Source organism: Pseudophryne corroboree, chromosome 10, assembly GCF_028390025.1.
Source record: "Pseudophryne corroboree isolate aPseCor3 chromosome 10, aPseCor3.hap2, whole genome shotgun sequence".
Lineage (NCBI taxonomy): Eukaryota > Metazoa > Chordata > Amphibia > Anura > Myobatrachidae > Pseudophryne > Pseudophryne corroboree.
Genome location: NC_086453.1, coordinates 113,737,182 through 113,759,366, shown reverse-complemented (window position 1 = coordinate 113,759,366; position 22,185 = coordinate 113,737,182). Strand labels below are relative to the sequence as shown.

Genomic DNA, 22,185 nt, shown 5'->3' with positions numbered 1-22,185 from the left:
AGAGCAACTGAGCGTGGAAGATCATCTGCTCCAAAATCTTCTGCTCCTCCTCCTCGCCAACTGTCACCAACTAAAGATGAACCCATGCAAATTGGCCGTTCCCGTTTAACTCCTGCTGAGCGCCGAAGACGTCTCTCTGAGTCTCTCTGTCTGTATTGTGCAGCTCCGTCTCACACTATTAATGCTTGTCCCAAACGTCCGGGAAACTCCAAATCCTAGCTCGCCAAGGAGAGGGCCGGCTAGGAGTAATGATCTCCTCTCCATCTCCTCAAGATTGTAATCTCCCAGTCTCGCTTCAAGTTGCTCAACGTTATCAGAACGTCATTGCCCTCCTGGATTCCGGAGCAGCTGGGAACTTTATTACCGAAGCCTATGTTAAACGGTGGTCCCTACCCACCGAGAGACTTCCTTCCTCCTTTTCCTTAACTGCCGTGGATGGCAGTAAAATTTTTGATACAGTTATTGCTCTAAGGACTCTACCAGTTCGTCTGAGAGTGGGAGTTCTTCATTCCGAACTTATTTCACTTTTAGTGATTCCAAGAGCCACACATCCTGTGGTCCTGGGCCTTCCATGGCTCCGTCTTCACAATCCTACAATTGATTGGACGACTACGCAAATTCTGGCATGGGGTCCCTCCTGTGCTGAGACATGTTTGTTTAAAGTGTTGCCTGTCTGTTCTTCCTCCCCCAGGTCGTCTGATGTTCCACCTCCTCCATATCAAGATTTCACGGATGTGTTCAGTAAAGCTTCTGCTGATATCCTTCCTCCTCATAGAGAATGGGACTGCCCGATTGATCTCGTTCCAGGGAAGGTTCCACCTCGAGGCCGAACTTATCCGTTGTCTCTGCCTGAGACGCATTCTATGGAGGAATACATTAAAGAGAACCTAGCAAAGGGGTTCATTCGACCTTCTTCTTCTCCTGCCGGTGCAGGCTTCTTTTTTGTAAAAAAGAAAGATGGTGGTCTGCGGCCGTGCATCGACTACAGAGATTTGAACGACATTACCATCAAGAACCGCTATCCTTTACCCCTGATTACTGAGCTCTTTGACAGAGTTAGCGGAGCTACCATCTTTACAAAGCTGGACTTGAGAGGTGCATACAATCTCATCCGGATCCGTGAGGGTGACGAGTGGAAGACCGCATTTAACACCCGTGACGGACATTATGAGTACCTCGTCATGCCCTTCGGATTGAGCAATGCTCCAGCTGTCTTCCAGCATTTCGTCAATGAGATTTTCAGAGACATTCTATACCGTCATGTCGTGGTCTATCTAGATGATATCCTCATTTTTGCCAACAATTTAGAGGAACATCGTTTTTGGGTAAAGGAGGTTCTGTCCCGTCTCCGTGTCAATCATCTCTATTGCAAATTAGAGAAATGCGTCTTTGAAGTCAAGTCCATTCCGTTTCTAGGGTACATTGTGTCCGGTTCCGGACTAGAGATGGATCCTGAGAAACTACAAGCAATCCAGAATTGGCCGGTACCCTTAACCCTCAAAGGGGTCCAGAGGTTCTTAGGGTTCGCCAATTATTACCGAAAGTTTATACGAGACTTTTCCACCATTGTGGCGCCTATTACTGCTTTCACCAAGAAGGGTGCTAACCCGTCCAAGTAGTCTGAAGAAGCCATGCAAGCTTTTCATCTTTTAAAACAGAGGTTCATCTCTGCGCCTGTCCTGAAACAGCCTGACATCGACTCTCCTTTCATCTTAGAGGTGGATGCCTCCTCCGTTGGAGTAGGAGCGGTGTTATCTCAGAGGGCTAAAGATGGCCATTTACATCCTTGCAGTTTCTTCTCACGGAAGTTCTCCCCAGCGGAGCGCAACTATGCCATTGGCGACCAGGAGTTGCTAGCCATCAAGCTCGCTCTAGAGGAGTGGAGATATCTGTTGGAGGGAGCTTCTCATTCAATCACCATCCTTACAGACCACAAGAACCTTCTATATCTGAAAGGCGCACAATGTCTCAACCCTCGTCAGGCCAGATGGGCACTTTTCTTTTCCAGGTTCGACTTTAAACTCCAGTTCTGTCCGGGCTCCCAGAATCGCAAGGCCGATGCCCTTTCCCGCTCATGGGAGCAAGAAAATGAGTCAGAGTCTTCAGACAAGCATCCTATTATAAATCCGTTGGCATTCTCCACGGTAGGGATGGACTCTACGCCCCCATCAGGGAAAAGTTTTGTGAAGCCGACACTAAGGAAGAAGCTCATGCATTGGGCCCATGCTTCCCGCTTTGCCGGACATACAGGTATCCAAAAAACCCTGGAGTTTATCTCTAGGTCCTATTGGTGGCCAACTCTGAAAAAGGACGTTTTGGAGTTTATTGCATCTTGCCCAAAGTGTGCTCAACATAAAGTATCCCGCCAGTCGCCTGCAGGGCAACTGGTTCCACTATCTGTTCCCCGTCGACCATGGACCCATTTGTCGATGGATTTTATTACAGATTTGCCCATGTGCAACAAGTTTAATACCATCTGGGTGGTAGTTGACCGGTTCACCAAGATGGCACACTTCATTCCTCTTACCGGTCTTCCGTCAGCTTCCAAGTTAGCTCAAGTATTCATACAAGAGATCTTTCGACTCCACGGTCTTCCAGAAGAAATTATCTCAGATCGAGGAGTTCAATTCACAGCCAAATTCTGGCGAAGTTTATGTCAAGTCCTCCAAGTCAAGCTAAAGTTTTCCACGGCTTACCATCCTCAGACCAATGGTCAAACTGAGAGGGTGAATCAGGACTTGGAGTCCTTCCTCCGCATCTATGTGTCCTCCTCTCAAGATGACTGGGTTCAATTACTTCCCTGGGCCGAGTTCTGTCATAACAACCAGTATCATTCTTCATCTTCTTCAACACCATTCTTCACCAACTTTGGATTCCACCCTAAAGTCCCTGAGTTCCAACCGCTTCCAGCAACTTCTGTTCCCGCAGTGGATATCACCTTGCATCAGTTTGCCAATATCTGGAAGAGCGTACGAACAGCTCTGCTCAAGGCATCGTTCAGGTACAAGAAGTTTGCGGATAAGAAGCGTCGAGCAGTTCCTGCTCTCAAGGTGGGTGATCGGGTATGGTTATCCACGAAGAATTTGAGGTTAAGAGTTCCCAGTATGAAGTTTGCACCTCGCTACATCGGTCCTTTTAAAATTGATCAAGTCATCAATCCTGTTGCTTACAGACTCCAGTTGCCTCCCTTCTTAAAAATACCCAGGACATTCCATGTTTCCCTGTTGAAACCGCTAATCTTGAATCGGTTTCATTCCTCACTTCCTCCAACTCCGAAAGTCCAAACTCAACGAGGCGTTGAGTATGAAGTAGCCAAGATCCTGGACTCACGTCACCGTTACGGTCAACTTCAGTATCTTATTGACTGGAAGGGTTATGGCCCTGAGGAACGTTCATGGACCAATGCTTCTGATGTCCATGCTCCTGCCTTGGTCCGGAGATTCCATTCCAAGTTTCCTCAAAAGCCAAAGAAGTGTCCTGGGGCCACTCCTAAAGGGGGGGGTGCTGTCACGATCCGGGTATCTGGACGCCATTTCTTACCTATCAGATGCCTCCTAAGGCTGGCTCAGCGCTCCAGGACCAGATCCCATCTGTTATCCTGATGTGCACATTCCCGCATCCTCTCCTGTCTCTCTGGACGCAGTCACAGTAACGCCTTATACATCTGGCATGGCGTCTCCCGCGGCCTCCGCCGCCGTCCCTGAGCTTCTGCATTCAGAGTGGCGATTACGTCAGCCGCGGCCTCCGCTGTGTCCGCGTGGTCGGATATGCATCTGTCAGCCTGGCGTCTCCTGTCTCCGGTGGCCGGCGCCGCCATTACTGTTTTCCAGACCACATGGATTACAATCCAAACTTCCCTCCAAGTGTCTGCATGGGCGCAGCCATCTTGGATTCTGTCAGCTGATCTTTCCTACCAATCCGTTGTCAGTATTATTAATTTGCATAATTGCCTTCCTTGCTGCAGGTATAAATAGGTTGTGCCTGAGCAAGGAAGGCGTCAGTGCTTTGGTTGTCAAACCTAGTTCCAGTTTGTCTCTCTCCTGTGATTGTCTTCCAGGTTCCAGCTCCTGTCTCCGGACTTCTGCTATAGAGACCCGCACCAGCATTCCATCTGCGGTGTAGCCTGACTCTCCGATCCATTCTGGACTCACCTGTTTCCAGCTACAACATCACCTGCTTCCAGCTCAGCTTCCAGCAGTGTACAGCTTCTCTTAAAGGGCCGGTGTCCTTTCTGCAGTTTACCACTCTCCACCGGTATTATTATTTCTCCGCTCTCAAATTCTACATTTCATCTATATTGCATCGCTCTCAAGCTTTATTTATTATTTAACTGGTTCCAGCCAGTATCCATTCCGTGCCAACACCTGTCTGGTTCTAACCAGTACCCACAGCAGCATTTTATCTACAGCAGTCCAGCTTTCCCTGGAACACCAGCTGGTACGACCCTGGGCTTTCCTCATTGCTACAGTTGAGCCTGGTAAGGACTTTCCAACTTGCAGATAATAAGAACTGTCTCATACCACCAGAGCTCTGTGGCCCCTGCCACCCTGTAGTACCCAGGAACTGTATTATTATTTCTCTGCTGATTTTTATGTTTCTTTTTACTGCTACTGTGATGCATGGAGTTTATCATAAATAAATATCATTGACTTTTACTCAAGTTGTCGTGGTCACGCCTTCGGGCGGTTTCTCTTCATGTTACTTACATGTCCAGGGGTCTGATACAACCTCCCGGGTTCCGGTACATCTCAGCCCCTACAACTGAGGCTGCCTTCCGTCAGCTCAGGCCCTCAGTTGTGACACTCTTGTAACCAAGCTCACGCAAACCACCCCACCAACTCCCTCAGTGTCAATTTCCTCCTTCCCCAGGAATGCCAATAGTCCTGCAGGCCATGTCACTGGCAATTCTGACGAGTCCTCTCCTGCCTGGGATTCCTCCGATGCATCCTTGCGTGTAACGCCTACTGCTGCTGGCGCTGCTGTTGTTGCTGCTGGGAGTCGATGGTCATCCCAGAGGGGAAGTCGGAAGACCACTTGTACTACTTACAGTAAGCAATTGACTGTCCAACAGTCCTTTGCGAGGAAGATGAAATATCACAGCAGTCATCCTGTTGCAAAGCAGATAACTGAGGCCTTGACAACTATGTTGGTGTTAGACGTGCGTCCGGTATCCGCCGTTAGTTCACAGGGAACTAGACAATTTCTTGAGGTAGTGTGCCCCCGTTACCAAATACCATCTAGGTTCCACTTCTCTAGGCAGGCGATACCGAAAATGTACACAGACCTCAGAAAAAGACTCACCAGTGTCCTAAAAAATGCAGCTGTACCCAATGTCCACTTAACCACGGACATGTGGACAAGTGGAGCAGGGCAGGGTCAGGACTATATGACTGTGACAGCCCACTGGGTAGATGTATGGACTCCCGCCGCAAGAACAGCAGCGGCGGCACCAGTAGCAGCATCTCGCAAACGCCAACTCTTTCCTAGGCAGGCTACGCTTTGTATCACCGCTTTCCAGAATACGCACACAGCTGAAAACCTCTTACGGCAACTGAGGAAGATCATCGCGGAATGGCTTACCCCAATTGGACTCTCCTGTGGATTTGTGGCATCGGACAACGCCAGCAATATTGTGTGTGCATTAAATATGGGCAAATTCCAGCACGTCCCATGTTTTGCACATACCTTGAATTTGGTGGTGCAGAATTTTAAAAAAAATGACAGGGGCGTGCAAGAGATGCTGTCGGTGGCCAGAAGAATTGCGGGACACTTTCGGTGTACAGGCACCACGTACAGAAGACTGGAGCACCACCAAAAACTACTGAACCTGCCCTGCCATCATCTGAAGCAAGAAGTGGTAACGAGGTGGAATTCAACCGTCTATATGCTTCAGAGGTTGGAGGAGCAGCAAAAGGCCATTCAAGCCTATACAATTGAGCACGATATAGGAGGTGGAATGCACCTGTCTCAAGTGCAGTGGAGAATGATTTAAACGTTGTGCAAGGTTCTGATGCCCTTTGAACTTGCCACACGTGAAGTCAGTTCAGACACTGCCAGCCTGAGTCAGGTCATTCCCCTCATCAGGCTTTTGCAGAAGAAGCTGGAGACATTGAAGGAGGAGCTAACACGGAGCGATTCCGCTAGGCATGTGGGACTTGTGGATGGAGCCCTTAATTCGCTTAACAAGGATTCACGGGTGGTCAATCTGTTGAAATCAGAGCATTACATTTTGGACACCGTGCTCGATCCTAGATTTAAAGCCTACCTTGGATCTCTCTTTCCGGCAGACACAAGTCTGCTGGGGTTGAAAGACCTGCTGGTGAGAAAATTGTCAAGTCAAGCGGAACGCGACCTGTCAACATCTCCTCCTTCACATTCTCCCGCAACTGGGGGTGCGAGGAAAAGGCTCAGAATTCCGAGCCCACCCGCTGGCGGTGATGCAGGGCAGTCTGGAGCGACTGCTGATGCTGACATCTGATCGGGACTGAAGGACCTGACAACGATTACGGACATGTCGTCTACTGTCACTGCATATGATTCTCTCACCATTGAAAGAATGGTGGAGGATTATATGAGTGACCGCATCCAAGTAGGCACGTCACACAGTCCGTACTTATACTGGCAGGAAAAAGAGGCAATTTGGAGGCCCTTGCACAAACTGGCTTTATTCTACCTAAGTTGCCCTCCCACAAGTGTGTACTCCGAAAGAGTGTTTAGTGCCGCCGCTCACCTTGTCAGCAATCGGCGTACGAGGTTACTTCCAGAAAATGTGGAGAAGATGATGTTCATTAAAATGAATTATAATCAATTCCTCCGTGGAGACATTGACCAGCAGCAATTGCCTCCACGAAGTACACAGGGAGCTGAGATGGTGGATTCCAGTGGGGACGAATTGATAATCTGTGAGGAGGGGGATGTACACGGTGATATATCGGAGGATCATGATGAGGTGGACATCTTGCCTCTGTAGAGCCAGTTTGTGCAAGGAGAGATTAATTGCTTCTTTTTTGGTGGGGGTCCAAACCAACCCGTCATTTCAGTCACAGTCGTGTGGCAGACCCTGTCACTGAAATGATGGGTTGGTTAAAGTGTGCATGTCCTGTTTATACAACATAAGGGTGGGTGGGAGGGCCCAAGGACAATTCCATCTTGCACCTCTTTTTTCTTTAATTTTTCTTTGCGTCATGTGCTGTTTGTGGAATGTTTTTTGGAAGGGCCATCCTGCGTGACACTGCAGTGCCACTCCTAGATGGGCCCGGTGTTTGTGTCGGCCACTAGGGTCGCTTATCTTACTCACACAGCTACCTCATTGCGCCTCTTTTTTTCTTTGCGTCATGTGCTGTTTGGGGAGGGTTTTTTGGAAGGGACATCCTGCGTGACACTGCAGTGCCACTCCTAGATGGGCCCGGTGTTTGTGTCGGCCACTAGGGTCGCTTATCTTACTCACACAGCTACCTCATTGCGCCTCTTTTTTTCTTTGCGTCATGTGCTGTTTGGGGAGGGTTTTTTGGAAGGGACATCCTGCGTGACACTGCAGTGCCACTCCTAGATGGGCCCGGTGTTTGTGTCGGCCACTAGGGTCGCTTATCTAACTCACACAGCTACCTCATTGCGCCTCTTTTTTTCTTTGCGTCATGTGCTGTTTGGGGAGGGTTTTTTGGAAGGGACATCCTGCGTGACACTGCAGTGCCACTCCTAGATGGGCCCGGTGTTTGTGTCGGCCACTAGGGTCGCTTATCTTACTCACACAGCTACCTCATTGCGCCTCTTTTTTTCTTTGCGTCATGTGCTGTTTGGGGAGGGTTTTTTGGAAGGGACATCCTGCGTGACACTGCAGTGCCACTCCTAGATGGGCCCGGTGTTTGTGTCGGCCACTAGGGTCGCTTATCTTACTCACACAGCTACCTCATTGCGCCTCTTTTTTTCTTTGCGTCATGTGCTGTTTGGGGAGGGTTTTTTGGAAGGGACATCCTGCGTGACACTGCAGTGCCACTCCTAGATGGGCCCGGTGTTTGTGTCGGCCACTAGGGTCGCTTATCTTACTCACACAGCTACCTCATTGCGCCTCTTTTTTTCTTTGCGTCATGTGCTGTTTGGGGAGGGTTTTTTGGAAGGGACATCCTGCGTGACACTGCAGTGCCACTCCTAGATGGGCCCGGTGTTTGTGTCGGCCACTAGGGTCGCTTAGCTTAGTCATCCAGCGACCTAGGTGCAAATTTTAGGACTAAAAATAATATTGTGAGGTGTGAGGTATTCAGAATAGACTGAAAATGAGTGTAAATTATGGTTTTTGAGGTTAATAATACTTTGGGATCAAAATGACCCCCAAATTCTATGATTTAAGCTGTTTTTTATGGTTTTTTGAAAAAAACACCCAAATCCAAAACACACCCGAATCCGACAAAAAAAATTCGGTGAGGTTTTGCCAAAACGCGGTCGAACCCAAAACACGGCCGCGGAACCGAACCCAAAACCAAAACACAAAACCCGAAAAATTTCCGGTGCACATCACTACAAGACACTACCACTGTACTGATGCAGGATAACACAGCACCACTGCACTGGACATATACAGCTACACTGGACATATGGCAGCAGAGGACACCACCTCTGTGACTGGACTGATGCAGCATAAGACACTACACTGTACTGAGCAGCACAAGACAGCACTTGAATCACCACCCCACTTTCCCTTCGGCACAGACACTGAGGATGGAGACACATCCTCTCGCGACACTCTCCAATTCCAGAGTGAAAATATGGTGGCGACGCGCGGCTCCTTATATGGAATCCAAACCCCGCGAGAATCCGACAGCGGGATAATGACATTCTGCTTTGTTTTGGTTTCCGAGTCAGGCCGGAAAACCAGAGCCGGGCTCAGATCCGGGCTCGAGTAGTGAAGTTCGGGGGGGGGGGGTTTGGTTCTCAGAGAACAGAACCCGCTCATCTTTAGTAGGAAAATATTTTGAGATTATTGAAGAGATGTACTGTATGTTGGTGCAGTTTGCTTAATAGCCTTGTATGTAAGTAGAAGTATTTTATATTGAATACAGTAGAATACCGATAACCAATGGAGGGACTGCCAGAGTCAATCCGTAGACTGTGAACATCTAGCAATGAAAATCAGCCTTGCAGCTGCATTCAAAATGGATTGTAGTGGTGACATGCTAATTTTTGGGAAGACCAGTCAGAAAAGTATTGCAATAATCCATGCAGGAGATAACGAGTACATGGATTACAGTTTTTGTTCTTGTGTAAGATATGGTCGTATTTTGGATTTGTTTCCTAGATGTATGTAACATGATTTTGAGACAGATTAAATGTGGGAAACAAAGGACAGTTCAGAGTCAAGAATGACCCCTAGGCAGTGAGCTTGTAGTGTAGGTTTGATTGTTGAGTTATCAACAGTGATAGTGATATCAGGTTGGTAACTATTATTGGCTGGTGGAAATATCATTAATTCAGTTTTGGAAATATTAAGTTTGAGGTGGCAAGATGTCATTCAAGATGAAATGGTAGATAGGCATTCAGTGACACGGCCCAATACAGATGATGACAAATTAGGGAAGGATAGGTATATTTGGGTATTTACCACATACACATAATACTGAAATCCGAAAGAGCTGATTAATTTGCCAAGAGATGTGGTATAGATTGAGAAAAGCAGAGGACCTAAGACTGACCCTTGGGTTACTCTGATAGAGGTAGCAAAGAGGAGGTGGATTGAGAGAAACAAACACTGAAAGGGCGATTGGATAGGTAGGTTGAGAACCAAGTAAGGGCTATGCCCTGGAGACCTAGGGATTGTAGTGTTTGTATGAGAAGAGAGTGGTCAACAGTGTCAAAATCAGCAGAGAGATCAAGGTGAATAAGAAGTGAGTATTGGCCTTTAGATTTAGGGTACTAAAGCCTGACTGAAGTGGGTCCAATAAATTGTGTGAGTTAAGAAAGTGTGTGAGGGAAGTGTGGGCAAGTCTCTCAAGTAGCTTGGAGGGGCATGGGAGCTGAAAAATGTGATGGTAATTTCAGAGAGAGATAGGGCAGACTTTTGTTTTTTTCAGAATGGGAGTAACCACTGCATGTTCAAACAGGTATGGAAAGATACCAGTAGACAGTGAGAGATTACAGTTTTTAGTTAATGTTGGTATGAGCACAGGAGACAGAGCTTTAGTTATTTGTGAGGGTATAGGATGAAGGGGAGAGGTAGTAGAGTAGACCAGGGCCGGATTAAGCCTTTGGGGGGCCGGGGTCACTTGACAAATGGGGGGCCCTTCCCCAATTGTCAGCGCAGCTTCCCCTACCCCCCGCACCTTCATGAGGCAGCAGTGCAGGTCCTACTTAAATATATCACAGCAGGGTGATTACAGGAGCACTCACCAGTCTTTGAAATCAATGTACTTAAATATTTATTACCAAATCAGCAATAATCACAATATTCGATATCTGGGTCTGGATGTAATGACGCCCGAGTTCATCGGCCATGCGGGATGCCGGCCAAACTCTGACTTTTTTTAAAGGGGCAATCACTTACGAGGCACGGTTTTGTCTTGTAAGTGATTGCCCCTTTAAAAAAAACGTTGAGTTCAGCAGGCAACCCTCATGGCTGTCGTACTCGGGCGTCATTATGTCCAGCCCCTGGTCGCAGTATGAGTCTGTCAATATTTAGATCTGAACACAGACCTTTTTCAAGACATGCAATCCAAGTATCTGTCCACATTACTAATAGTAATAAAAGTAATGAGACCATCAGTATATATATATATATATATATATATATATATATATATATATATATATGTCCTTGTAGCGGCAATCTTGTTTCCTAATGACGTGTAATAAACCTGAAACGTAGCTGTACAATATGGGCTGACGTCTGTTATTTACATGTGGAAAATCCGAGTGGCGCTACAAGGATTTTTCTGAGGGATTGTGTCGGCTACCTGAACTCCTATCTATCTATCTATCTATCTATCTATCTATCTATCTATCTATCTATCTATCTTAGCTATAGATACACATACAGTACACACACATATCTATAGCTTTATGTAGATACACAGATAGGCAGACAAAATTAGATAGATAGATAGATAGATAGATAGATAGATAGATAGATAGATACAGAGAGAGATATAGAGAGATAGATGATAATGAAAGCACTGAATGCAAGCCTGTGGAACGTGGATGATCTTCTGGGAAAGCAGGGTCACAGGGTCAGATTATCTTGATGCAGCGTCCCGTCCTGAAGTGCTGAAGGAAGTTTTGTAGTGCTTCCTCTGGGTCCTAATGCCTGCAGTGTTCTCAGCTTCTATGGTGCTGCGCTGCAGGGAGAGAGCATCCGAGGACGGGGGGCCCCCTTAGACACAGGGGCTAGGGGGTACTTAACCCCTGTTACCCCCCCTTAATCCGGCTCTGGAGTAGACAGATGAGAAGAGTGCAGATATTTCATCTTAATTTGTGGGATTAAATGAAGAGAGGGTGTTATGGGTTCAGGAACAGTACTGAGCATGTCACTAGCTGTGGAAGAGCATACCAATTCATTTCAGATCTTATCAATCTTGTCCTTGAAGTAGTAAGCAAGATTTTGTGCACTGATAGTAGCTGGTGGTATTGGTGAGGGAGGGATAAGAAATTATTTAAATCCACCTACCAACGTTTGGGATACCCCTACTGCAAACTATTATAGCTCTAATGATAGCCAGCACTGCCTGAGGAGACCTTTTACCTGTACTGCCACTGTCAGGGTTAAACTCCCTTACCTGGTGCCTGACAACAGCTTGGGCACTGGGACACAGGGCAGTCTGCCGGATGCCAGAGAGTGGGAAGCTCTAGGATCCCGGTGATTGGCTCTGGAGGGTGCGAGAGGAGAGAGGAGGAGCACGCCAGGAGCTGAAGAGACTGGGGGAATCCTGGAACTTGAGCGGCCCGCGGCATGGTGCAGTGAGTGAGGAGAGCACCGCCGCGTGTGTGCAGGGAAGGAGAGATGCGGCTAGCTGGAGCGGAAGGCAGCCGGAGGTGGCTTCACAGAAGGAGCAAGGGAGAGACGCAGCTGGCATCAGCAGCACTAGGGAGACGGGGAGTGCGGCGGTGTGAGGAGAAAACACCACCGCGTGAGTGAAGACAGAGAGAAGCGGCCAGCGGCAGCGCAAAGCCACCCTGAGGGGAAAAAACACAGCTGCACTACTGAGACAGAGGGGACCAGAGTGAAAAGGGCTCCCAACAGCCAGCATGCTGGGGAGGGTGTGACTACAGTCACAAGCAGCCATCAGCTGGAGCTGCAAAAACCAATACAAGTACTTTCAGCCAGCTCATATGTTGTGGGGTCTGTCCCTAATGGCCCTTTTTGTGTACAGAGTGAGACACCTTGCCCAGCCATATCTGAGGCAGACACTTGCCAGCCCTTGTTTATCAGTGGGTGACCCGCATGACTGTGAAGTGCATTGAGCCACCAGAAAATTGTAACCCCATCCCTGCCGATGTGACTCTGTCACAAAAACTGAACGGGATTTAAGTGCAAGAAGTGCCTTATTTACTCTCCATGCAGGGACGTCCTACACCGACCTTACTTCCCTGTTGATTTAAACCTAGACTAGGGATAGAAAAACTCTGTTCACTTTTTGCCAGCCAGGACCGTCTTATGCCCCACTAGCAGTGGAAAAACCAGGATTTCTAGAGGGGGGTTTCCAAATGCAGTCCACAATCTCCCACTCTGTAGAACACTGGAGCAAGTACGGGAGTCTGAGGGAGCAGTAGAAGAACCCAGTAAAGACCCTGGACATTAATGTAAACATATACACTGCATACTGTATGGAAAACAGCATTAATATTTAACACTATAGATGCAAACTACTGCACTTTCTAAGCACACATTCTCCCACCTCATGGCAAGGCTCCTGTCTCTTCTTCCTGGTAGCTACTCTCTGGTCTAGTGCACTAATTGAGGACTCAGATCCACACACACAACAAACTTGGTAGAAGGTGCTGCTGCCACTGGTCATGTCCCTTAAACTGCATGATGTGGCGGCAGCTCTAGTAATTGTATTATATACCATTGCTATTGTCATAATGTGAGCAACTTGCCAAGAGGAGGGGGGGGGGGGTTCCAGGCAACCAGAAACCCCCCTGAGTTTGCCTATGACTAGCTTGCACTATGAGGTGTCATATCTTGTGTGACATTTTATTTTTATTTCGTTTTATTTCCTGGTACTTTGCAAATTACCCATCCTGCACCCCTTCCTACAAATACTTACCTTATCTCCATTGACATCTTTCCAGGAGTCCACCATTAATGTGCAAGTTTTTATACTCGGAGACTGATATCAGATGCAAACTAAGGCGTGGGGAACTGAATGCTATTGTCTGATGTAGAGTGCCACCCTGTGGACAGTTTAGGTAGTGTACCAAATTTACTGCCAGGACATTTCTTGTCTTAATATATCTGAAGCGGGTAATTATATTGCAATGATTGAGGCTGCACATAATTTATATGATTGTTTGACCAAACCATTGTTGTGCCTTTCAAATGCGTAAACTGTGATTGCTATTATAGACTCCACTGTAAATGGAATATTGCAATACTGAATAATAAAATATAGATACAATTGATCCTAATAAGAATTGATTTGCAGCAGTGACTGGTAACTTCGCGTTCAATAAATGGTTGTCACCGTCTTCAGGCGCAGTGGTCCTTGAGTATACAGTGTTTGGGTTTTGTCTTCCTGGGGGTCTCCTTGTCCTTCTGCCTCAGTCATACAAGTGATGTGGAGAACAGTTACTGGCCTCGACATTGTTAAGAAGTGGATTCAGCTGACAACGAGCACGACCGAACTTCAGGTACGAACACACTCCACCCACATTACCGATGCATCACATATTAAAAAGTCGCTTGGGGTTAAAAGCTTGAGCAGAGATGAGAGATTGGAAGTGTGTTTGTTTGGCAGTGTCCAGAGCATTACTATAAGAGTGGTAAACAGTCTTATATGTGAGGAAGTCACTTGAGCTATGAGATTTACACCACTGACATTCTACTTTCCGTGAACGTTTTTGAAGGTGTCTTGTGAATTTAGAGTGCCATGGTTGATATCTAAGTCTACGTGGAGTGTGATGGGTAGCTGGAGCCACTTCATCAAGTGCTGTTTCTAGAGTCTGGTTTATTTGTGATACAGCAGTCTCAGGAGAGGTGTATGTAGAAATTGGTGAGAAAAGTTGTTGCAGAGAGGTGGATAGTTGTTGAAAATTGATAGCGTTAATATTTCTGTGGATTTGAGGTGTGGTAGACATCAGTGACATTGAGTTTGAAGCATGCAGGTGATGAGGTTGTGCCCTGAGAGAAGGAAAGTAGTGTTAATTAATTCAGAAACAGAGCATAGTCTGGTGAATACAAGATCAAGGCAGTGGCTCTCCTGATGAGTAGAGGAGTTAGTCCATTTAGAGAGGTCGAGAGAGGAGGTTAAAAAGAGTAGTTTGGAGGCATGGGGAGATTGTGGACTGTCAGTAGCGATATTAAAATCGCCCATAATGATGGTTGAGATGTCAGAGGATAAGAAGTGAGGGAGCCAGGCAGAAAAATCTTCCAGAAACTTTTTGGGTTGTCCAGGTGGGTGATAGATAGCAGTAACATGCAGAGAGAAAGGGGTGAAAATCCTAATATAATGTAATTCAAATAAAGTAAATGTGAGTGATGTAACTAGTGGTAGAACTGTGTATGTGAAAAAATGTGACAGTAGTATTCCAATCCCACCTCCTTTACTATTACCAGGCCTTGAGGTGTGTATGAAGTGGACTCCAAGGTGCTACAGGGGAGGCCGTGTCTGATTTTGTGATCCATGTTTCTATTATAGCTAGCATATTGAATTTTATTAAATGAAAAGGTCATGGATAAATGTTAATTTGTTGCAAACACAGCGTGCATTCCATAAGGCACATTTTAGTGACTTGGAGGGAGATGGGAGACGCGTAATGTTTATAAGGTTTGTTGGATTTACATTCCATTATGAATCAGATGAATGTGAATGTGGTATGTGGATGGGACCTGGATTTGGGAATATGTCACCAGCTAGTATAAGCAGAAGGAGAGAGAGATAAGTATAGTTGTAGGAGGTGTGTGATAGTTTTTTTGTGGTGACAGGTTGAGGATGTTATATTCAGTGTATATAGAGAAGTTAAAAGCTCATGATTGTTAATAAGATGGGAATGAATTAATGAGGCTGCAATGTGCATGGAGAGATGATTTGCAGTAATTTTGAAGGATGTTGCCACTTTACAGAGTATTACATGAAGTGATATTAGGAAACCCAGTTTGTGGTACATGGTGTTTTTGGAATAAGAGTATAGATAATTAGGTTAATGCATAAGGATTTTGCAAGTTTTATGGTGAAATTACCTGGTTTCCAATGTTCAATCTTTGTTCAATTGTTATTTTAAAGATTTTCACATTGGCTGCGGGGAGGTAGGGTTAGGGGGTTGGGGAAAGGGGAGAACACCCCTTACTCACCCCTGTCAGCTTTGTACACATCGGAATCCCGGCGTTAGTATTTTGAGCGCCAGGATCCTATGCGCCGGTAAATAATGCTGCTCCCATCTCTTCCATGGCAGAAAACTAGGCCTCATACGTAAACAACCTTGTTTGCTGAACTTATTCCTATTTTTATTTTTATTTTCTGTGAAATTATCAGTAATCTGTGTGTACTTTTAAAATAAGCATATATACTTTTTAACTCTCTTTTTTTGTAACTGTAAGCTCTGAAGTTATTAATGAAAATAAAACCTAATTTCTAGTTCTGGTATTCTGTGGCCTAATTTACCTGTTTCGCAAAATATTAATCATTGTGTATGTAGGTAGAAGCTAAGGCTCCCTAGCATCTTGGTTGTGTCTATGTTCCCTTCATGATCAGGACCTGGAAGTGACAAAATGTGAGGGCAGTAGATAACTTCCACCCTTACAGCACCTAAATGTTTTCTCCGTTCGAGACACCGAAGCTCGCCACGCTTCGGACTCGGTGTCTCGCTCCACTCCGCTTTGCTCGCCACAGGTTACTCATCCAAATAGTTTGTGACATGGACCCAGGGGCTTATGGGAAAGGTCCTCTCCACAAAGGTAAACTAGATGCTACCCTAGCATCATAGCACTAAATTCCTCTTGCTGGTAGCAATTACCATGTCTGAAGCAACCATAAGTCACTGGAAGTGATTTTGAGATTGACGTATCTGGAAAATCGGCTGGCCAAGTGGGACAGACTGGCGACAGTGTTGGGATGCATTAAATCCCAAAATACCCTTGTTGGTGGCAGTCTGATATAATGTTTTATTGTTAGAATAACTGGCAAAGCACCAACATTACAAAAGCCTGACTTGGAAGGAGTTCTGAGTGCGGACATGATCGTGACAGAATGGTGGCAGCAGTTGGCTGGATGTGCCAAGTGGTTCTTATCTGCCATCAAACTCAATGTTTCTATCATAAGGCCAGATGCATTATCGCCTGGAAAGCGATAAAGCAAAGAGTGAAAAAGTACCAGCCAATCAGCTCCTAACTGCCATTTTTCAAACACATCATGTGACATGGCAGTTAGGACTTGATTGGCTGGCACGATTTCTTTCTCCATCACTCTCCAAGCGATGATGCATCTAGCCCTATGTTTCTATGACATCTATTGACCCTTGCCCGAAGCATGGAGAGAGAAGCAAGCCCATGAGGGTACATGTTTTAATGTTCTGAACAAGTTTAATGATGTTCTGAAGCAGTTTAGTTATGCTAACCCAGGGGATCCCTTTTTCTGAACTTGATGTGATTATTTAATTTATTAGTGGAGTCATGATGGAGCCTAATTATTCAAGGTAGGTAATTTAATACAAAGGTATTTTGTTGACTTTTAATTGTACACAGGGTTGAGATGGGGAAGAGTAGGGTTCTTTAGGACTATTGATTTAATGTCAGGGCTGTTTTTGGTAAATAAGTTTATTAATTAAATGTGATTGGTATATATGTAATGATGGGATGATTGAGGTGGGATTAGGTCTACATAAAAACCGTGAATTATATTTAAAAGACCACACTAGGGCATCGGCATATGTCTGGTGTATATCTTGTGAGTGCTGGAGGGCTGATGCAGCAACATGTAATTATGAGGATGATGAGCAGAAACACTTTCTAACCCCCTCTGATTGACTGATTGCCTGTTGATCTATCTAGTTGATAATACTTAAATCAGTAGTGTACAATAGCTCAGGGGACAACCTGTGGCACTCCAGCTGTTATGAAACTACACATCCCAGCATGCCTGCCACAGTTTTAGCATGCCCTAAAAGCAAAACAGTGGGGTATGCTGGGCGTTTTAGTCCCACACCAGCTGGAGTGCTACAGGTTGCCTACCCATGGTGTAGCTGATATATGGGATCATGTTACAGATGTCTCTTTGCATAAAATAATGACTACTTCTATTTGCTCTGTCTGTCTCAGTTATGCAGTACCATCTCTTTACAAAATAGTTTCTCTTTCATTCTTAAAGGGGAAACAAGAGAGATTTGTATTTTATTGAAACTGTTTGTTTTTTTATTAACTGTATTTTATCTGAGGCATAAAACAATTTTTCTATATATGACACTTTATTATATCACTATATTTTGCACAAATAGGGCAATACATCGATAGCATTTACTACTTATTATTATTATTATTATTAATAACAACAGTTTCTTATATAGCGCAGCATATTCCGTTGCGCTTTACAATTAGAACAACAGTAATAGAACAAAACTGGGCAAAAACAAACATAGTGGTAGGAAGGCCCTGCTCGCAAGCTGTAAAGCCTCATCTCTACGCACATCTGCAGTATATATAAACCATTGTGTGGAGTAAGTATACAGATTTTTTACTCCTGATGTAAATCTGGCACAAATGCCGGATGCATCTTGAGATACAGCTGAACACAAGAGTACATATGCTCTTTTCCATGTATATTCCTTTTCCTGTTTATTTTCGGGCACATACTGTATATACAGACGTCCTCATACATTATTGCTGCAGCTGTGACAAACAGCCAATCTCGGTGCGCCAGGTCAAGTGAGAATCATCTAGTGTCAGGTGTCTTTTTTGCATCTTTTTTGCAGAAAAATTGTCTTCATTTGACATGCAACACTTATATATTTGTGTGCGACTGAATCTCTGAATCTGGATCCAAAGTTTTACAATGTAGCAGCAGCAGCTTTTTTCAAACACAAGTTCCGGTGTGCTCCGTATACAGACTCAGTCACACACAATGGGGGTATATCCAAGTTGATCGCAGCAGGAACTTTGTTAGCAGTTGGACAAAACCATGGCCCTCATTCCAAGTTGTTCGCTCGCTAGCTGCTTTTAGCAGCATTGCACACGCTAAGCCGCCGCCCTCTGGTAGTGTATCTTAGCTTTGCAGAATTGCGAACGAAAGATTAGCAGAATTGCGAATAGAAATTTCTTTGCAGTTTCTGAGTAGCTCCAGACTTACTCTGCCACTGCGATCAGTTCAGTCAGTTTCGTTCCTGGTTTGACGTCACAAAAACACCCAGCGTTCGCCCAGACACTCCCCCGTTTCTCCAGCCACTCCCGCGTTTTTCCCAGAAACGGCAGCGTTTTTCCGCACACACCCATAAAACGGCCAGTTTCCGCCCAGAAACACCCACTTCCTGTCAATCACACTCCGATCACCAGAACGAAGAAATTTCTTTGTTAAGCCGTGAGTAAAATACCAAACTTTTTTGCAAATTTACTTGGCGCAGACGCACTGCGAACATTGCGCATGCGCAGTTTGCGACTAATCGCTCCGTTGCGAAAAACACTAACGAGCGAACAACTTGGAATGAGGGCCTATGTGCACAGCAGGGGAGGCAGATATAACATGTGCAGAGAGAGTTAGATTTGGGTGGGGTGTGTTCAATCTGCAATCTAATTTGCAGTGTAAGAATAAAGCAGCCAGTATTTACCCTGCACAGAAACAAAATAACCCACCCAAATCTAACTCTCTCTGCACATGTTATATCTGCCTCCCCTGCAGTGCACATGGTTTTGCCCAATTGCTAACAAACTTGCTGCTGCGATCAACTCAGAATTACCCCCAATATACGGGATGCAGTCAATTTACCTACAATCAAAATCCCGACGGTCAAAATACCGACAACCATTGACCAATGGTCAAAATCCCAACAAGATCATAATACCAACATGGTCAAAATACAGACATTAAAAATGTCGACTGTCAAAATACCGACAGTTGAAATTTCGACAGGTCAAAAAATCAACATGAGTTTTTCATGATTTTTTCATTGAAACCGACTTGTTCATACTTTACCATCCCAGTGGACGTGGAGGGGGAACATAATAGTGTGCTGAGTGCAGCGAGGCACCGTGCCTGAAGCATGGCGAGCGCAGTGAGCCATGGGAGGGAACGCAGTACACTTTTACGGTGTCCATGTTGACATACATACCCCAATAAATAGAAAAACTTGTGTCTACCATTTGACCTGTCGACATTTTGAATGTCGGCATTTTGACCGTGTCGACATTTTAAATGGCAGTATTTTAACCATGTCGGTATTTTGACCTTGGCGATATTTTGAGACCATCGGTCAATTGTTGTCGGTATTTTGACCATCGGGATTTTGATTGTAGGTAAATCATACCGATCCCCAATATACAAGTGTCACATACAGTATAACATGAATCAGCACAGTCTCCTGGTGCATTCTAGTCACATTACTTTGCGAATAAGTCACATTTTTGGCAAAAAAGACGCCTAACGCTAGTAGACTTGTACAGGACCTGGCAGCTCACTAGCATCAGGCATCGCACGCTGCGTGGCATATTGAGGCTAGGTGTACTGTACGAAGACACATCTATATACTCTATAATTCTTGATGAGGCCAAAACTGTTTTACTTGCGTAAATAGCACTGAACATTTGATAACTATACATCTGTAGAAAAACCCAAGTATATAGTAATTAGTAATGCAGTTTGTAGCATGTCTCAGAAAGCTATAATTTGGTGGATAAAGCATACAACAAACAGGGTGAATTGCTTTTCCCTCTTTTATATTACCCTTAAATTTTAAAAATATTAATTAAAGAAATTACAACGGCCCCTGCAAATAAAAAAAATCACACTTATATATTCAGAAATAAATCAAATGCATTCTAAGATTTTTGAACACACAATATATTTAAACAGTGGTCTGGTTATTAAGAATTAGAATATAATTGGGAATGAAGAGGATAAAAGTGAGAAAGCAATGGATAAGTTACCTTCAGTCCAGTGGCTTAATTTTCCAATTACCAAGTACTGGAAGCTGCTTGTTTACTGTTATAAGACCTTGTACCTTGTGAGCTAGTATTAATTCTGTGTTACCTTATATAACCTTAATATAACTGCTCTGAAGACTCAGATGACCCACCCCTTCTGTAAATATTGTCCTTTTACCAGCAAAGGACAAATTGCAGGTAATATCAAAGTATTGTAAATACCACAGGTGTAAATAAAAAAATAAACTAGAGTAAAAGTAAAAAAAAAAAAAAATGAGCCGTACATCTTCAACCCCACTCGCCATACTATGGACTCGGTGGTGAGCTACCGCTCACCACAGGTTCTATTCCCACTCTGCTGTGGTCAGGGAATAGTCCCTGTTAGTCGGCATGCCGACTGTTGGGATTGTTAGGGGGCGTAGGTATTGGGACCTGCCGTCTCCTGACCGTCGGTCACATAACCACATCTCGTGTATGTATATATATATATATATATATATATATATATATATATATATTTCTCTAACGTCCTAAGTGGATGCTGGGACTCCGTAAGGACCATGGGGAATAGCGACTCCGCAGGAGACTGGGCACAAAAGTAAAAGCTTGAACTAGCTGGTGTGCACTGGCTCCTCCCCCTATGACCCTCCTCCAAGCCTCAGTTAGATTCTTGTGCCCGAACGAGAAGGGTGCATGCTAGGTGGCTCTCCTGAGCTGCTTAGAGTAAAAGTTTATTTTAGGTTTTTTATTTTCAGTGAGTCCTGCTGGCAACAGGCTCACTGCATCGTGGGACTAAGGGGAGAAGAAGCGAACTCACCTGCGTGCAGAGTGGATTGGGCTTCTTAGGCTACTGGACATTAGCTCCAGAGGGACGATCACAGGTTCAGCCTGGATGGGTCCCGGAGCCGCGCCGCCGGCCCCCTTACAGAGCCAGAAGAACGAAGAGGTCCGGTGAAATCGGCGGCAGAAGACGTTCCTGTCTTCAACTAAGGTAGCGCACAGCACTGCAGCTGTGCGCCATTGCTCTCAGCACACTTCACACTCCGGTCACTGAGGGTGCAGGGCGCTGGGGGGGAGCGCCCTGAGACGCAATAAAAACTGAAATACCTTAGGATGGCAAAAGAAATACATCACATATAGCTCCTGGGCTATATGGATGTATTTAACCCCTGCCAGTTTTCCAGAAAAAAGCGGGAGATAAGGCCGTCGTGAAGGGGCGGAGCCTATCTCCTCAGCACACAAGCGCCATTTTCCCTCACAGTTCCGCTGGAAGGACGGCTCCCTGACTCTCCCCTGCAGTCCCTACAGAATCAGGGTAAAAACGAGAGAGGGGGGGCACTATTGGCAGCTAAATTATAAACAGCAGCTATAAAAGGGAGTAACACTTATATAAGGTTATCCCTATATATATATATATATATATATACATATATATAGCGCTCTGGTGTGTGCTGGCAAACTCTCCCTCTGTCTCCCCAAAGGGCTAGTGGGGTCCTGTCCTCTATCAGAGCATTCCCTGTGTGTGTGCTGGGTGTCGGTACGATTGTGTCGACATGTATGAGGAGGAAAATGATGTGGAAGCAGAGCAATTGCCTGTGTTAGTGATGTCACCCCCTAGGGAGTCGACACCTGACTGGATGGTTGTATTTAAAGAACTACGTGACAATGTCAGCACTTTACAAAAAACTGTTGACGACATGAGACAGCCGACAAATCAATTAGTGCTTGTCCAGGCGTCTCAGACACCGTCAGGGGCGATAAAACGCCCGTTACCTCAGTGGGTCGACACAGACCCAGACACAGATACTGAGTCCAGTGTCGACGGTGAGGAGACAAACGTAATGTCCAGTAGGGCCACACGTTACATGATCACGGCAATGAAGGAGGCATTGAACATTTCTGACACTACAAGTACCACA

At 45.4% G+C, this 22,185-nt stretch overlaps 1 protein-coding gene across 2 annotated transcripts in view; it reads right to left on the bottom strand.

Annotated features, from left to right (window-relative positions):
* Positions 1-20,350, bottom strand: part of LOC134965070 (sulfotransferase 2B1-like) — a 122,619-nt gene extending 102,269 nt beyond the window's left edge. Inside the window, exon 1 of one of the 2 annotated variants that reach the window (XM_063941633.1) lies at positions 20,270-20,350. The gene's annotated coding sequence lies outside the window, so the exon portion shown is untranslated. The remainder of the gene's footprint in view (positions 1-20,269) is intronic. The other variant, XM_063941634.1, reaches the window with a different exon arrangement.
* Positions 20,351-22,185: the final 1,835 nt, after the last annotated feature.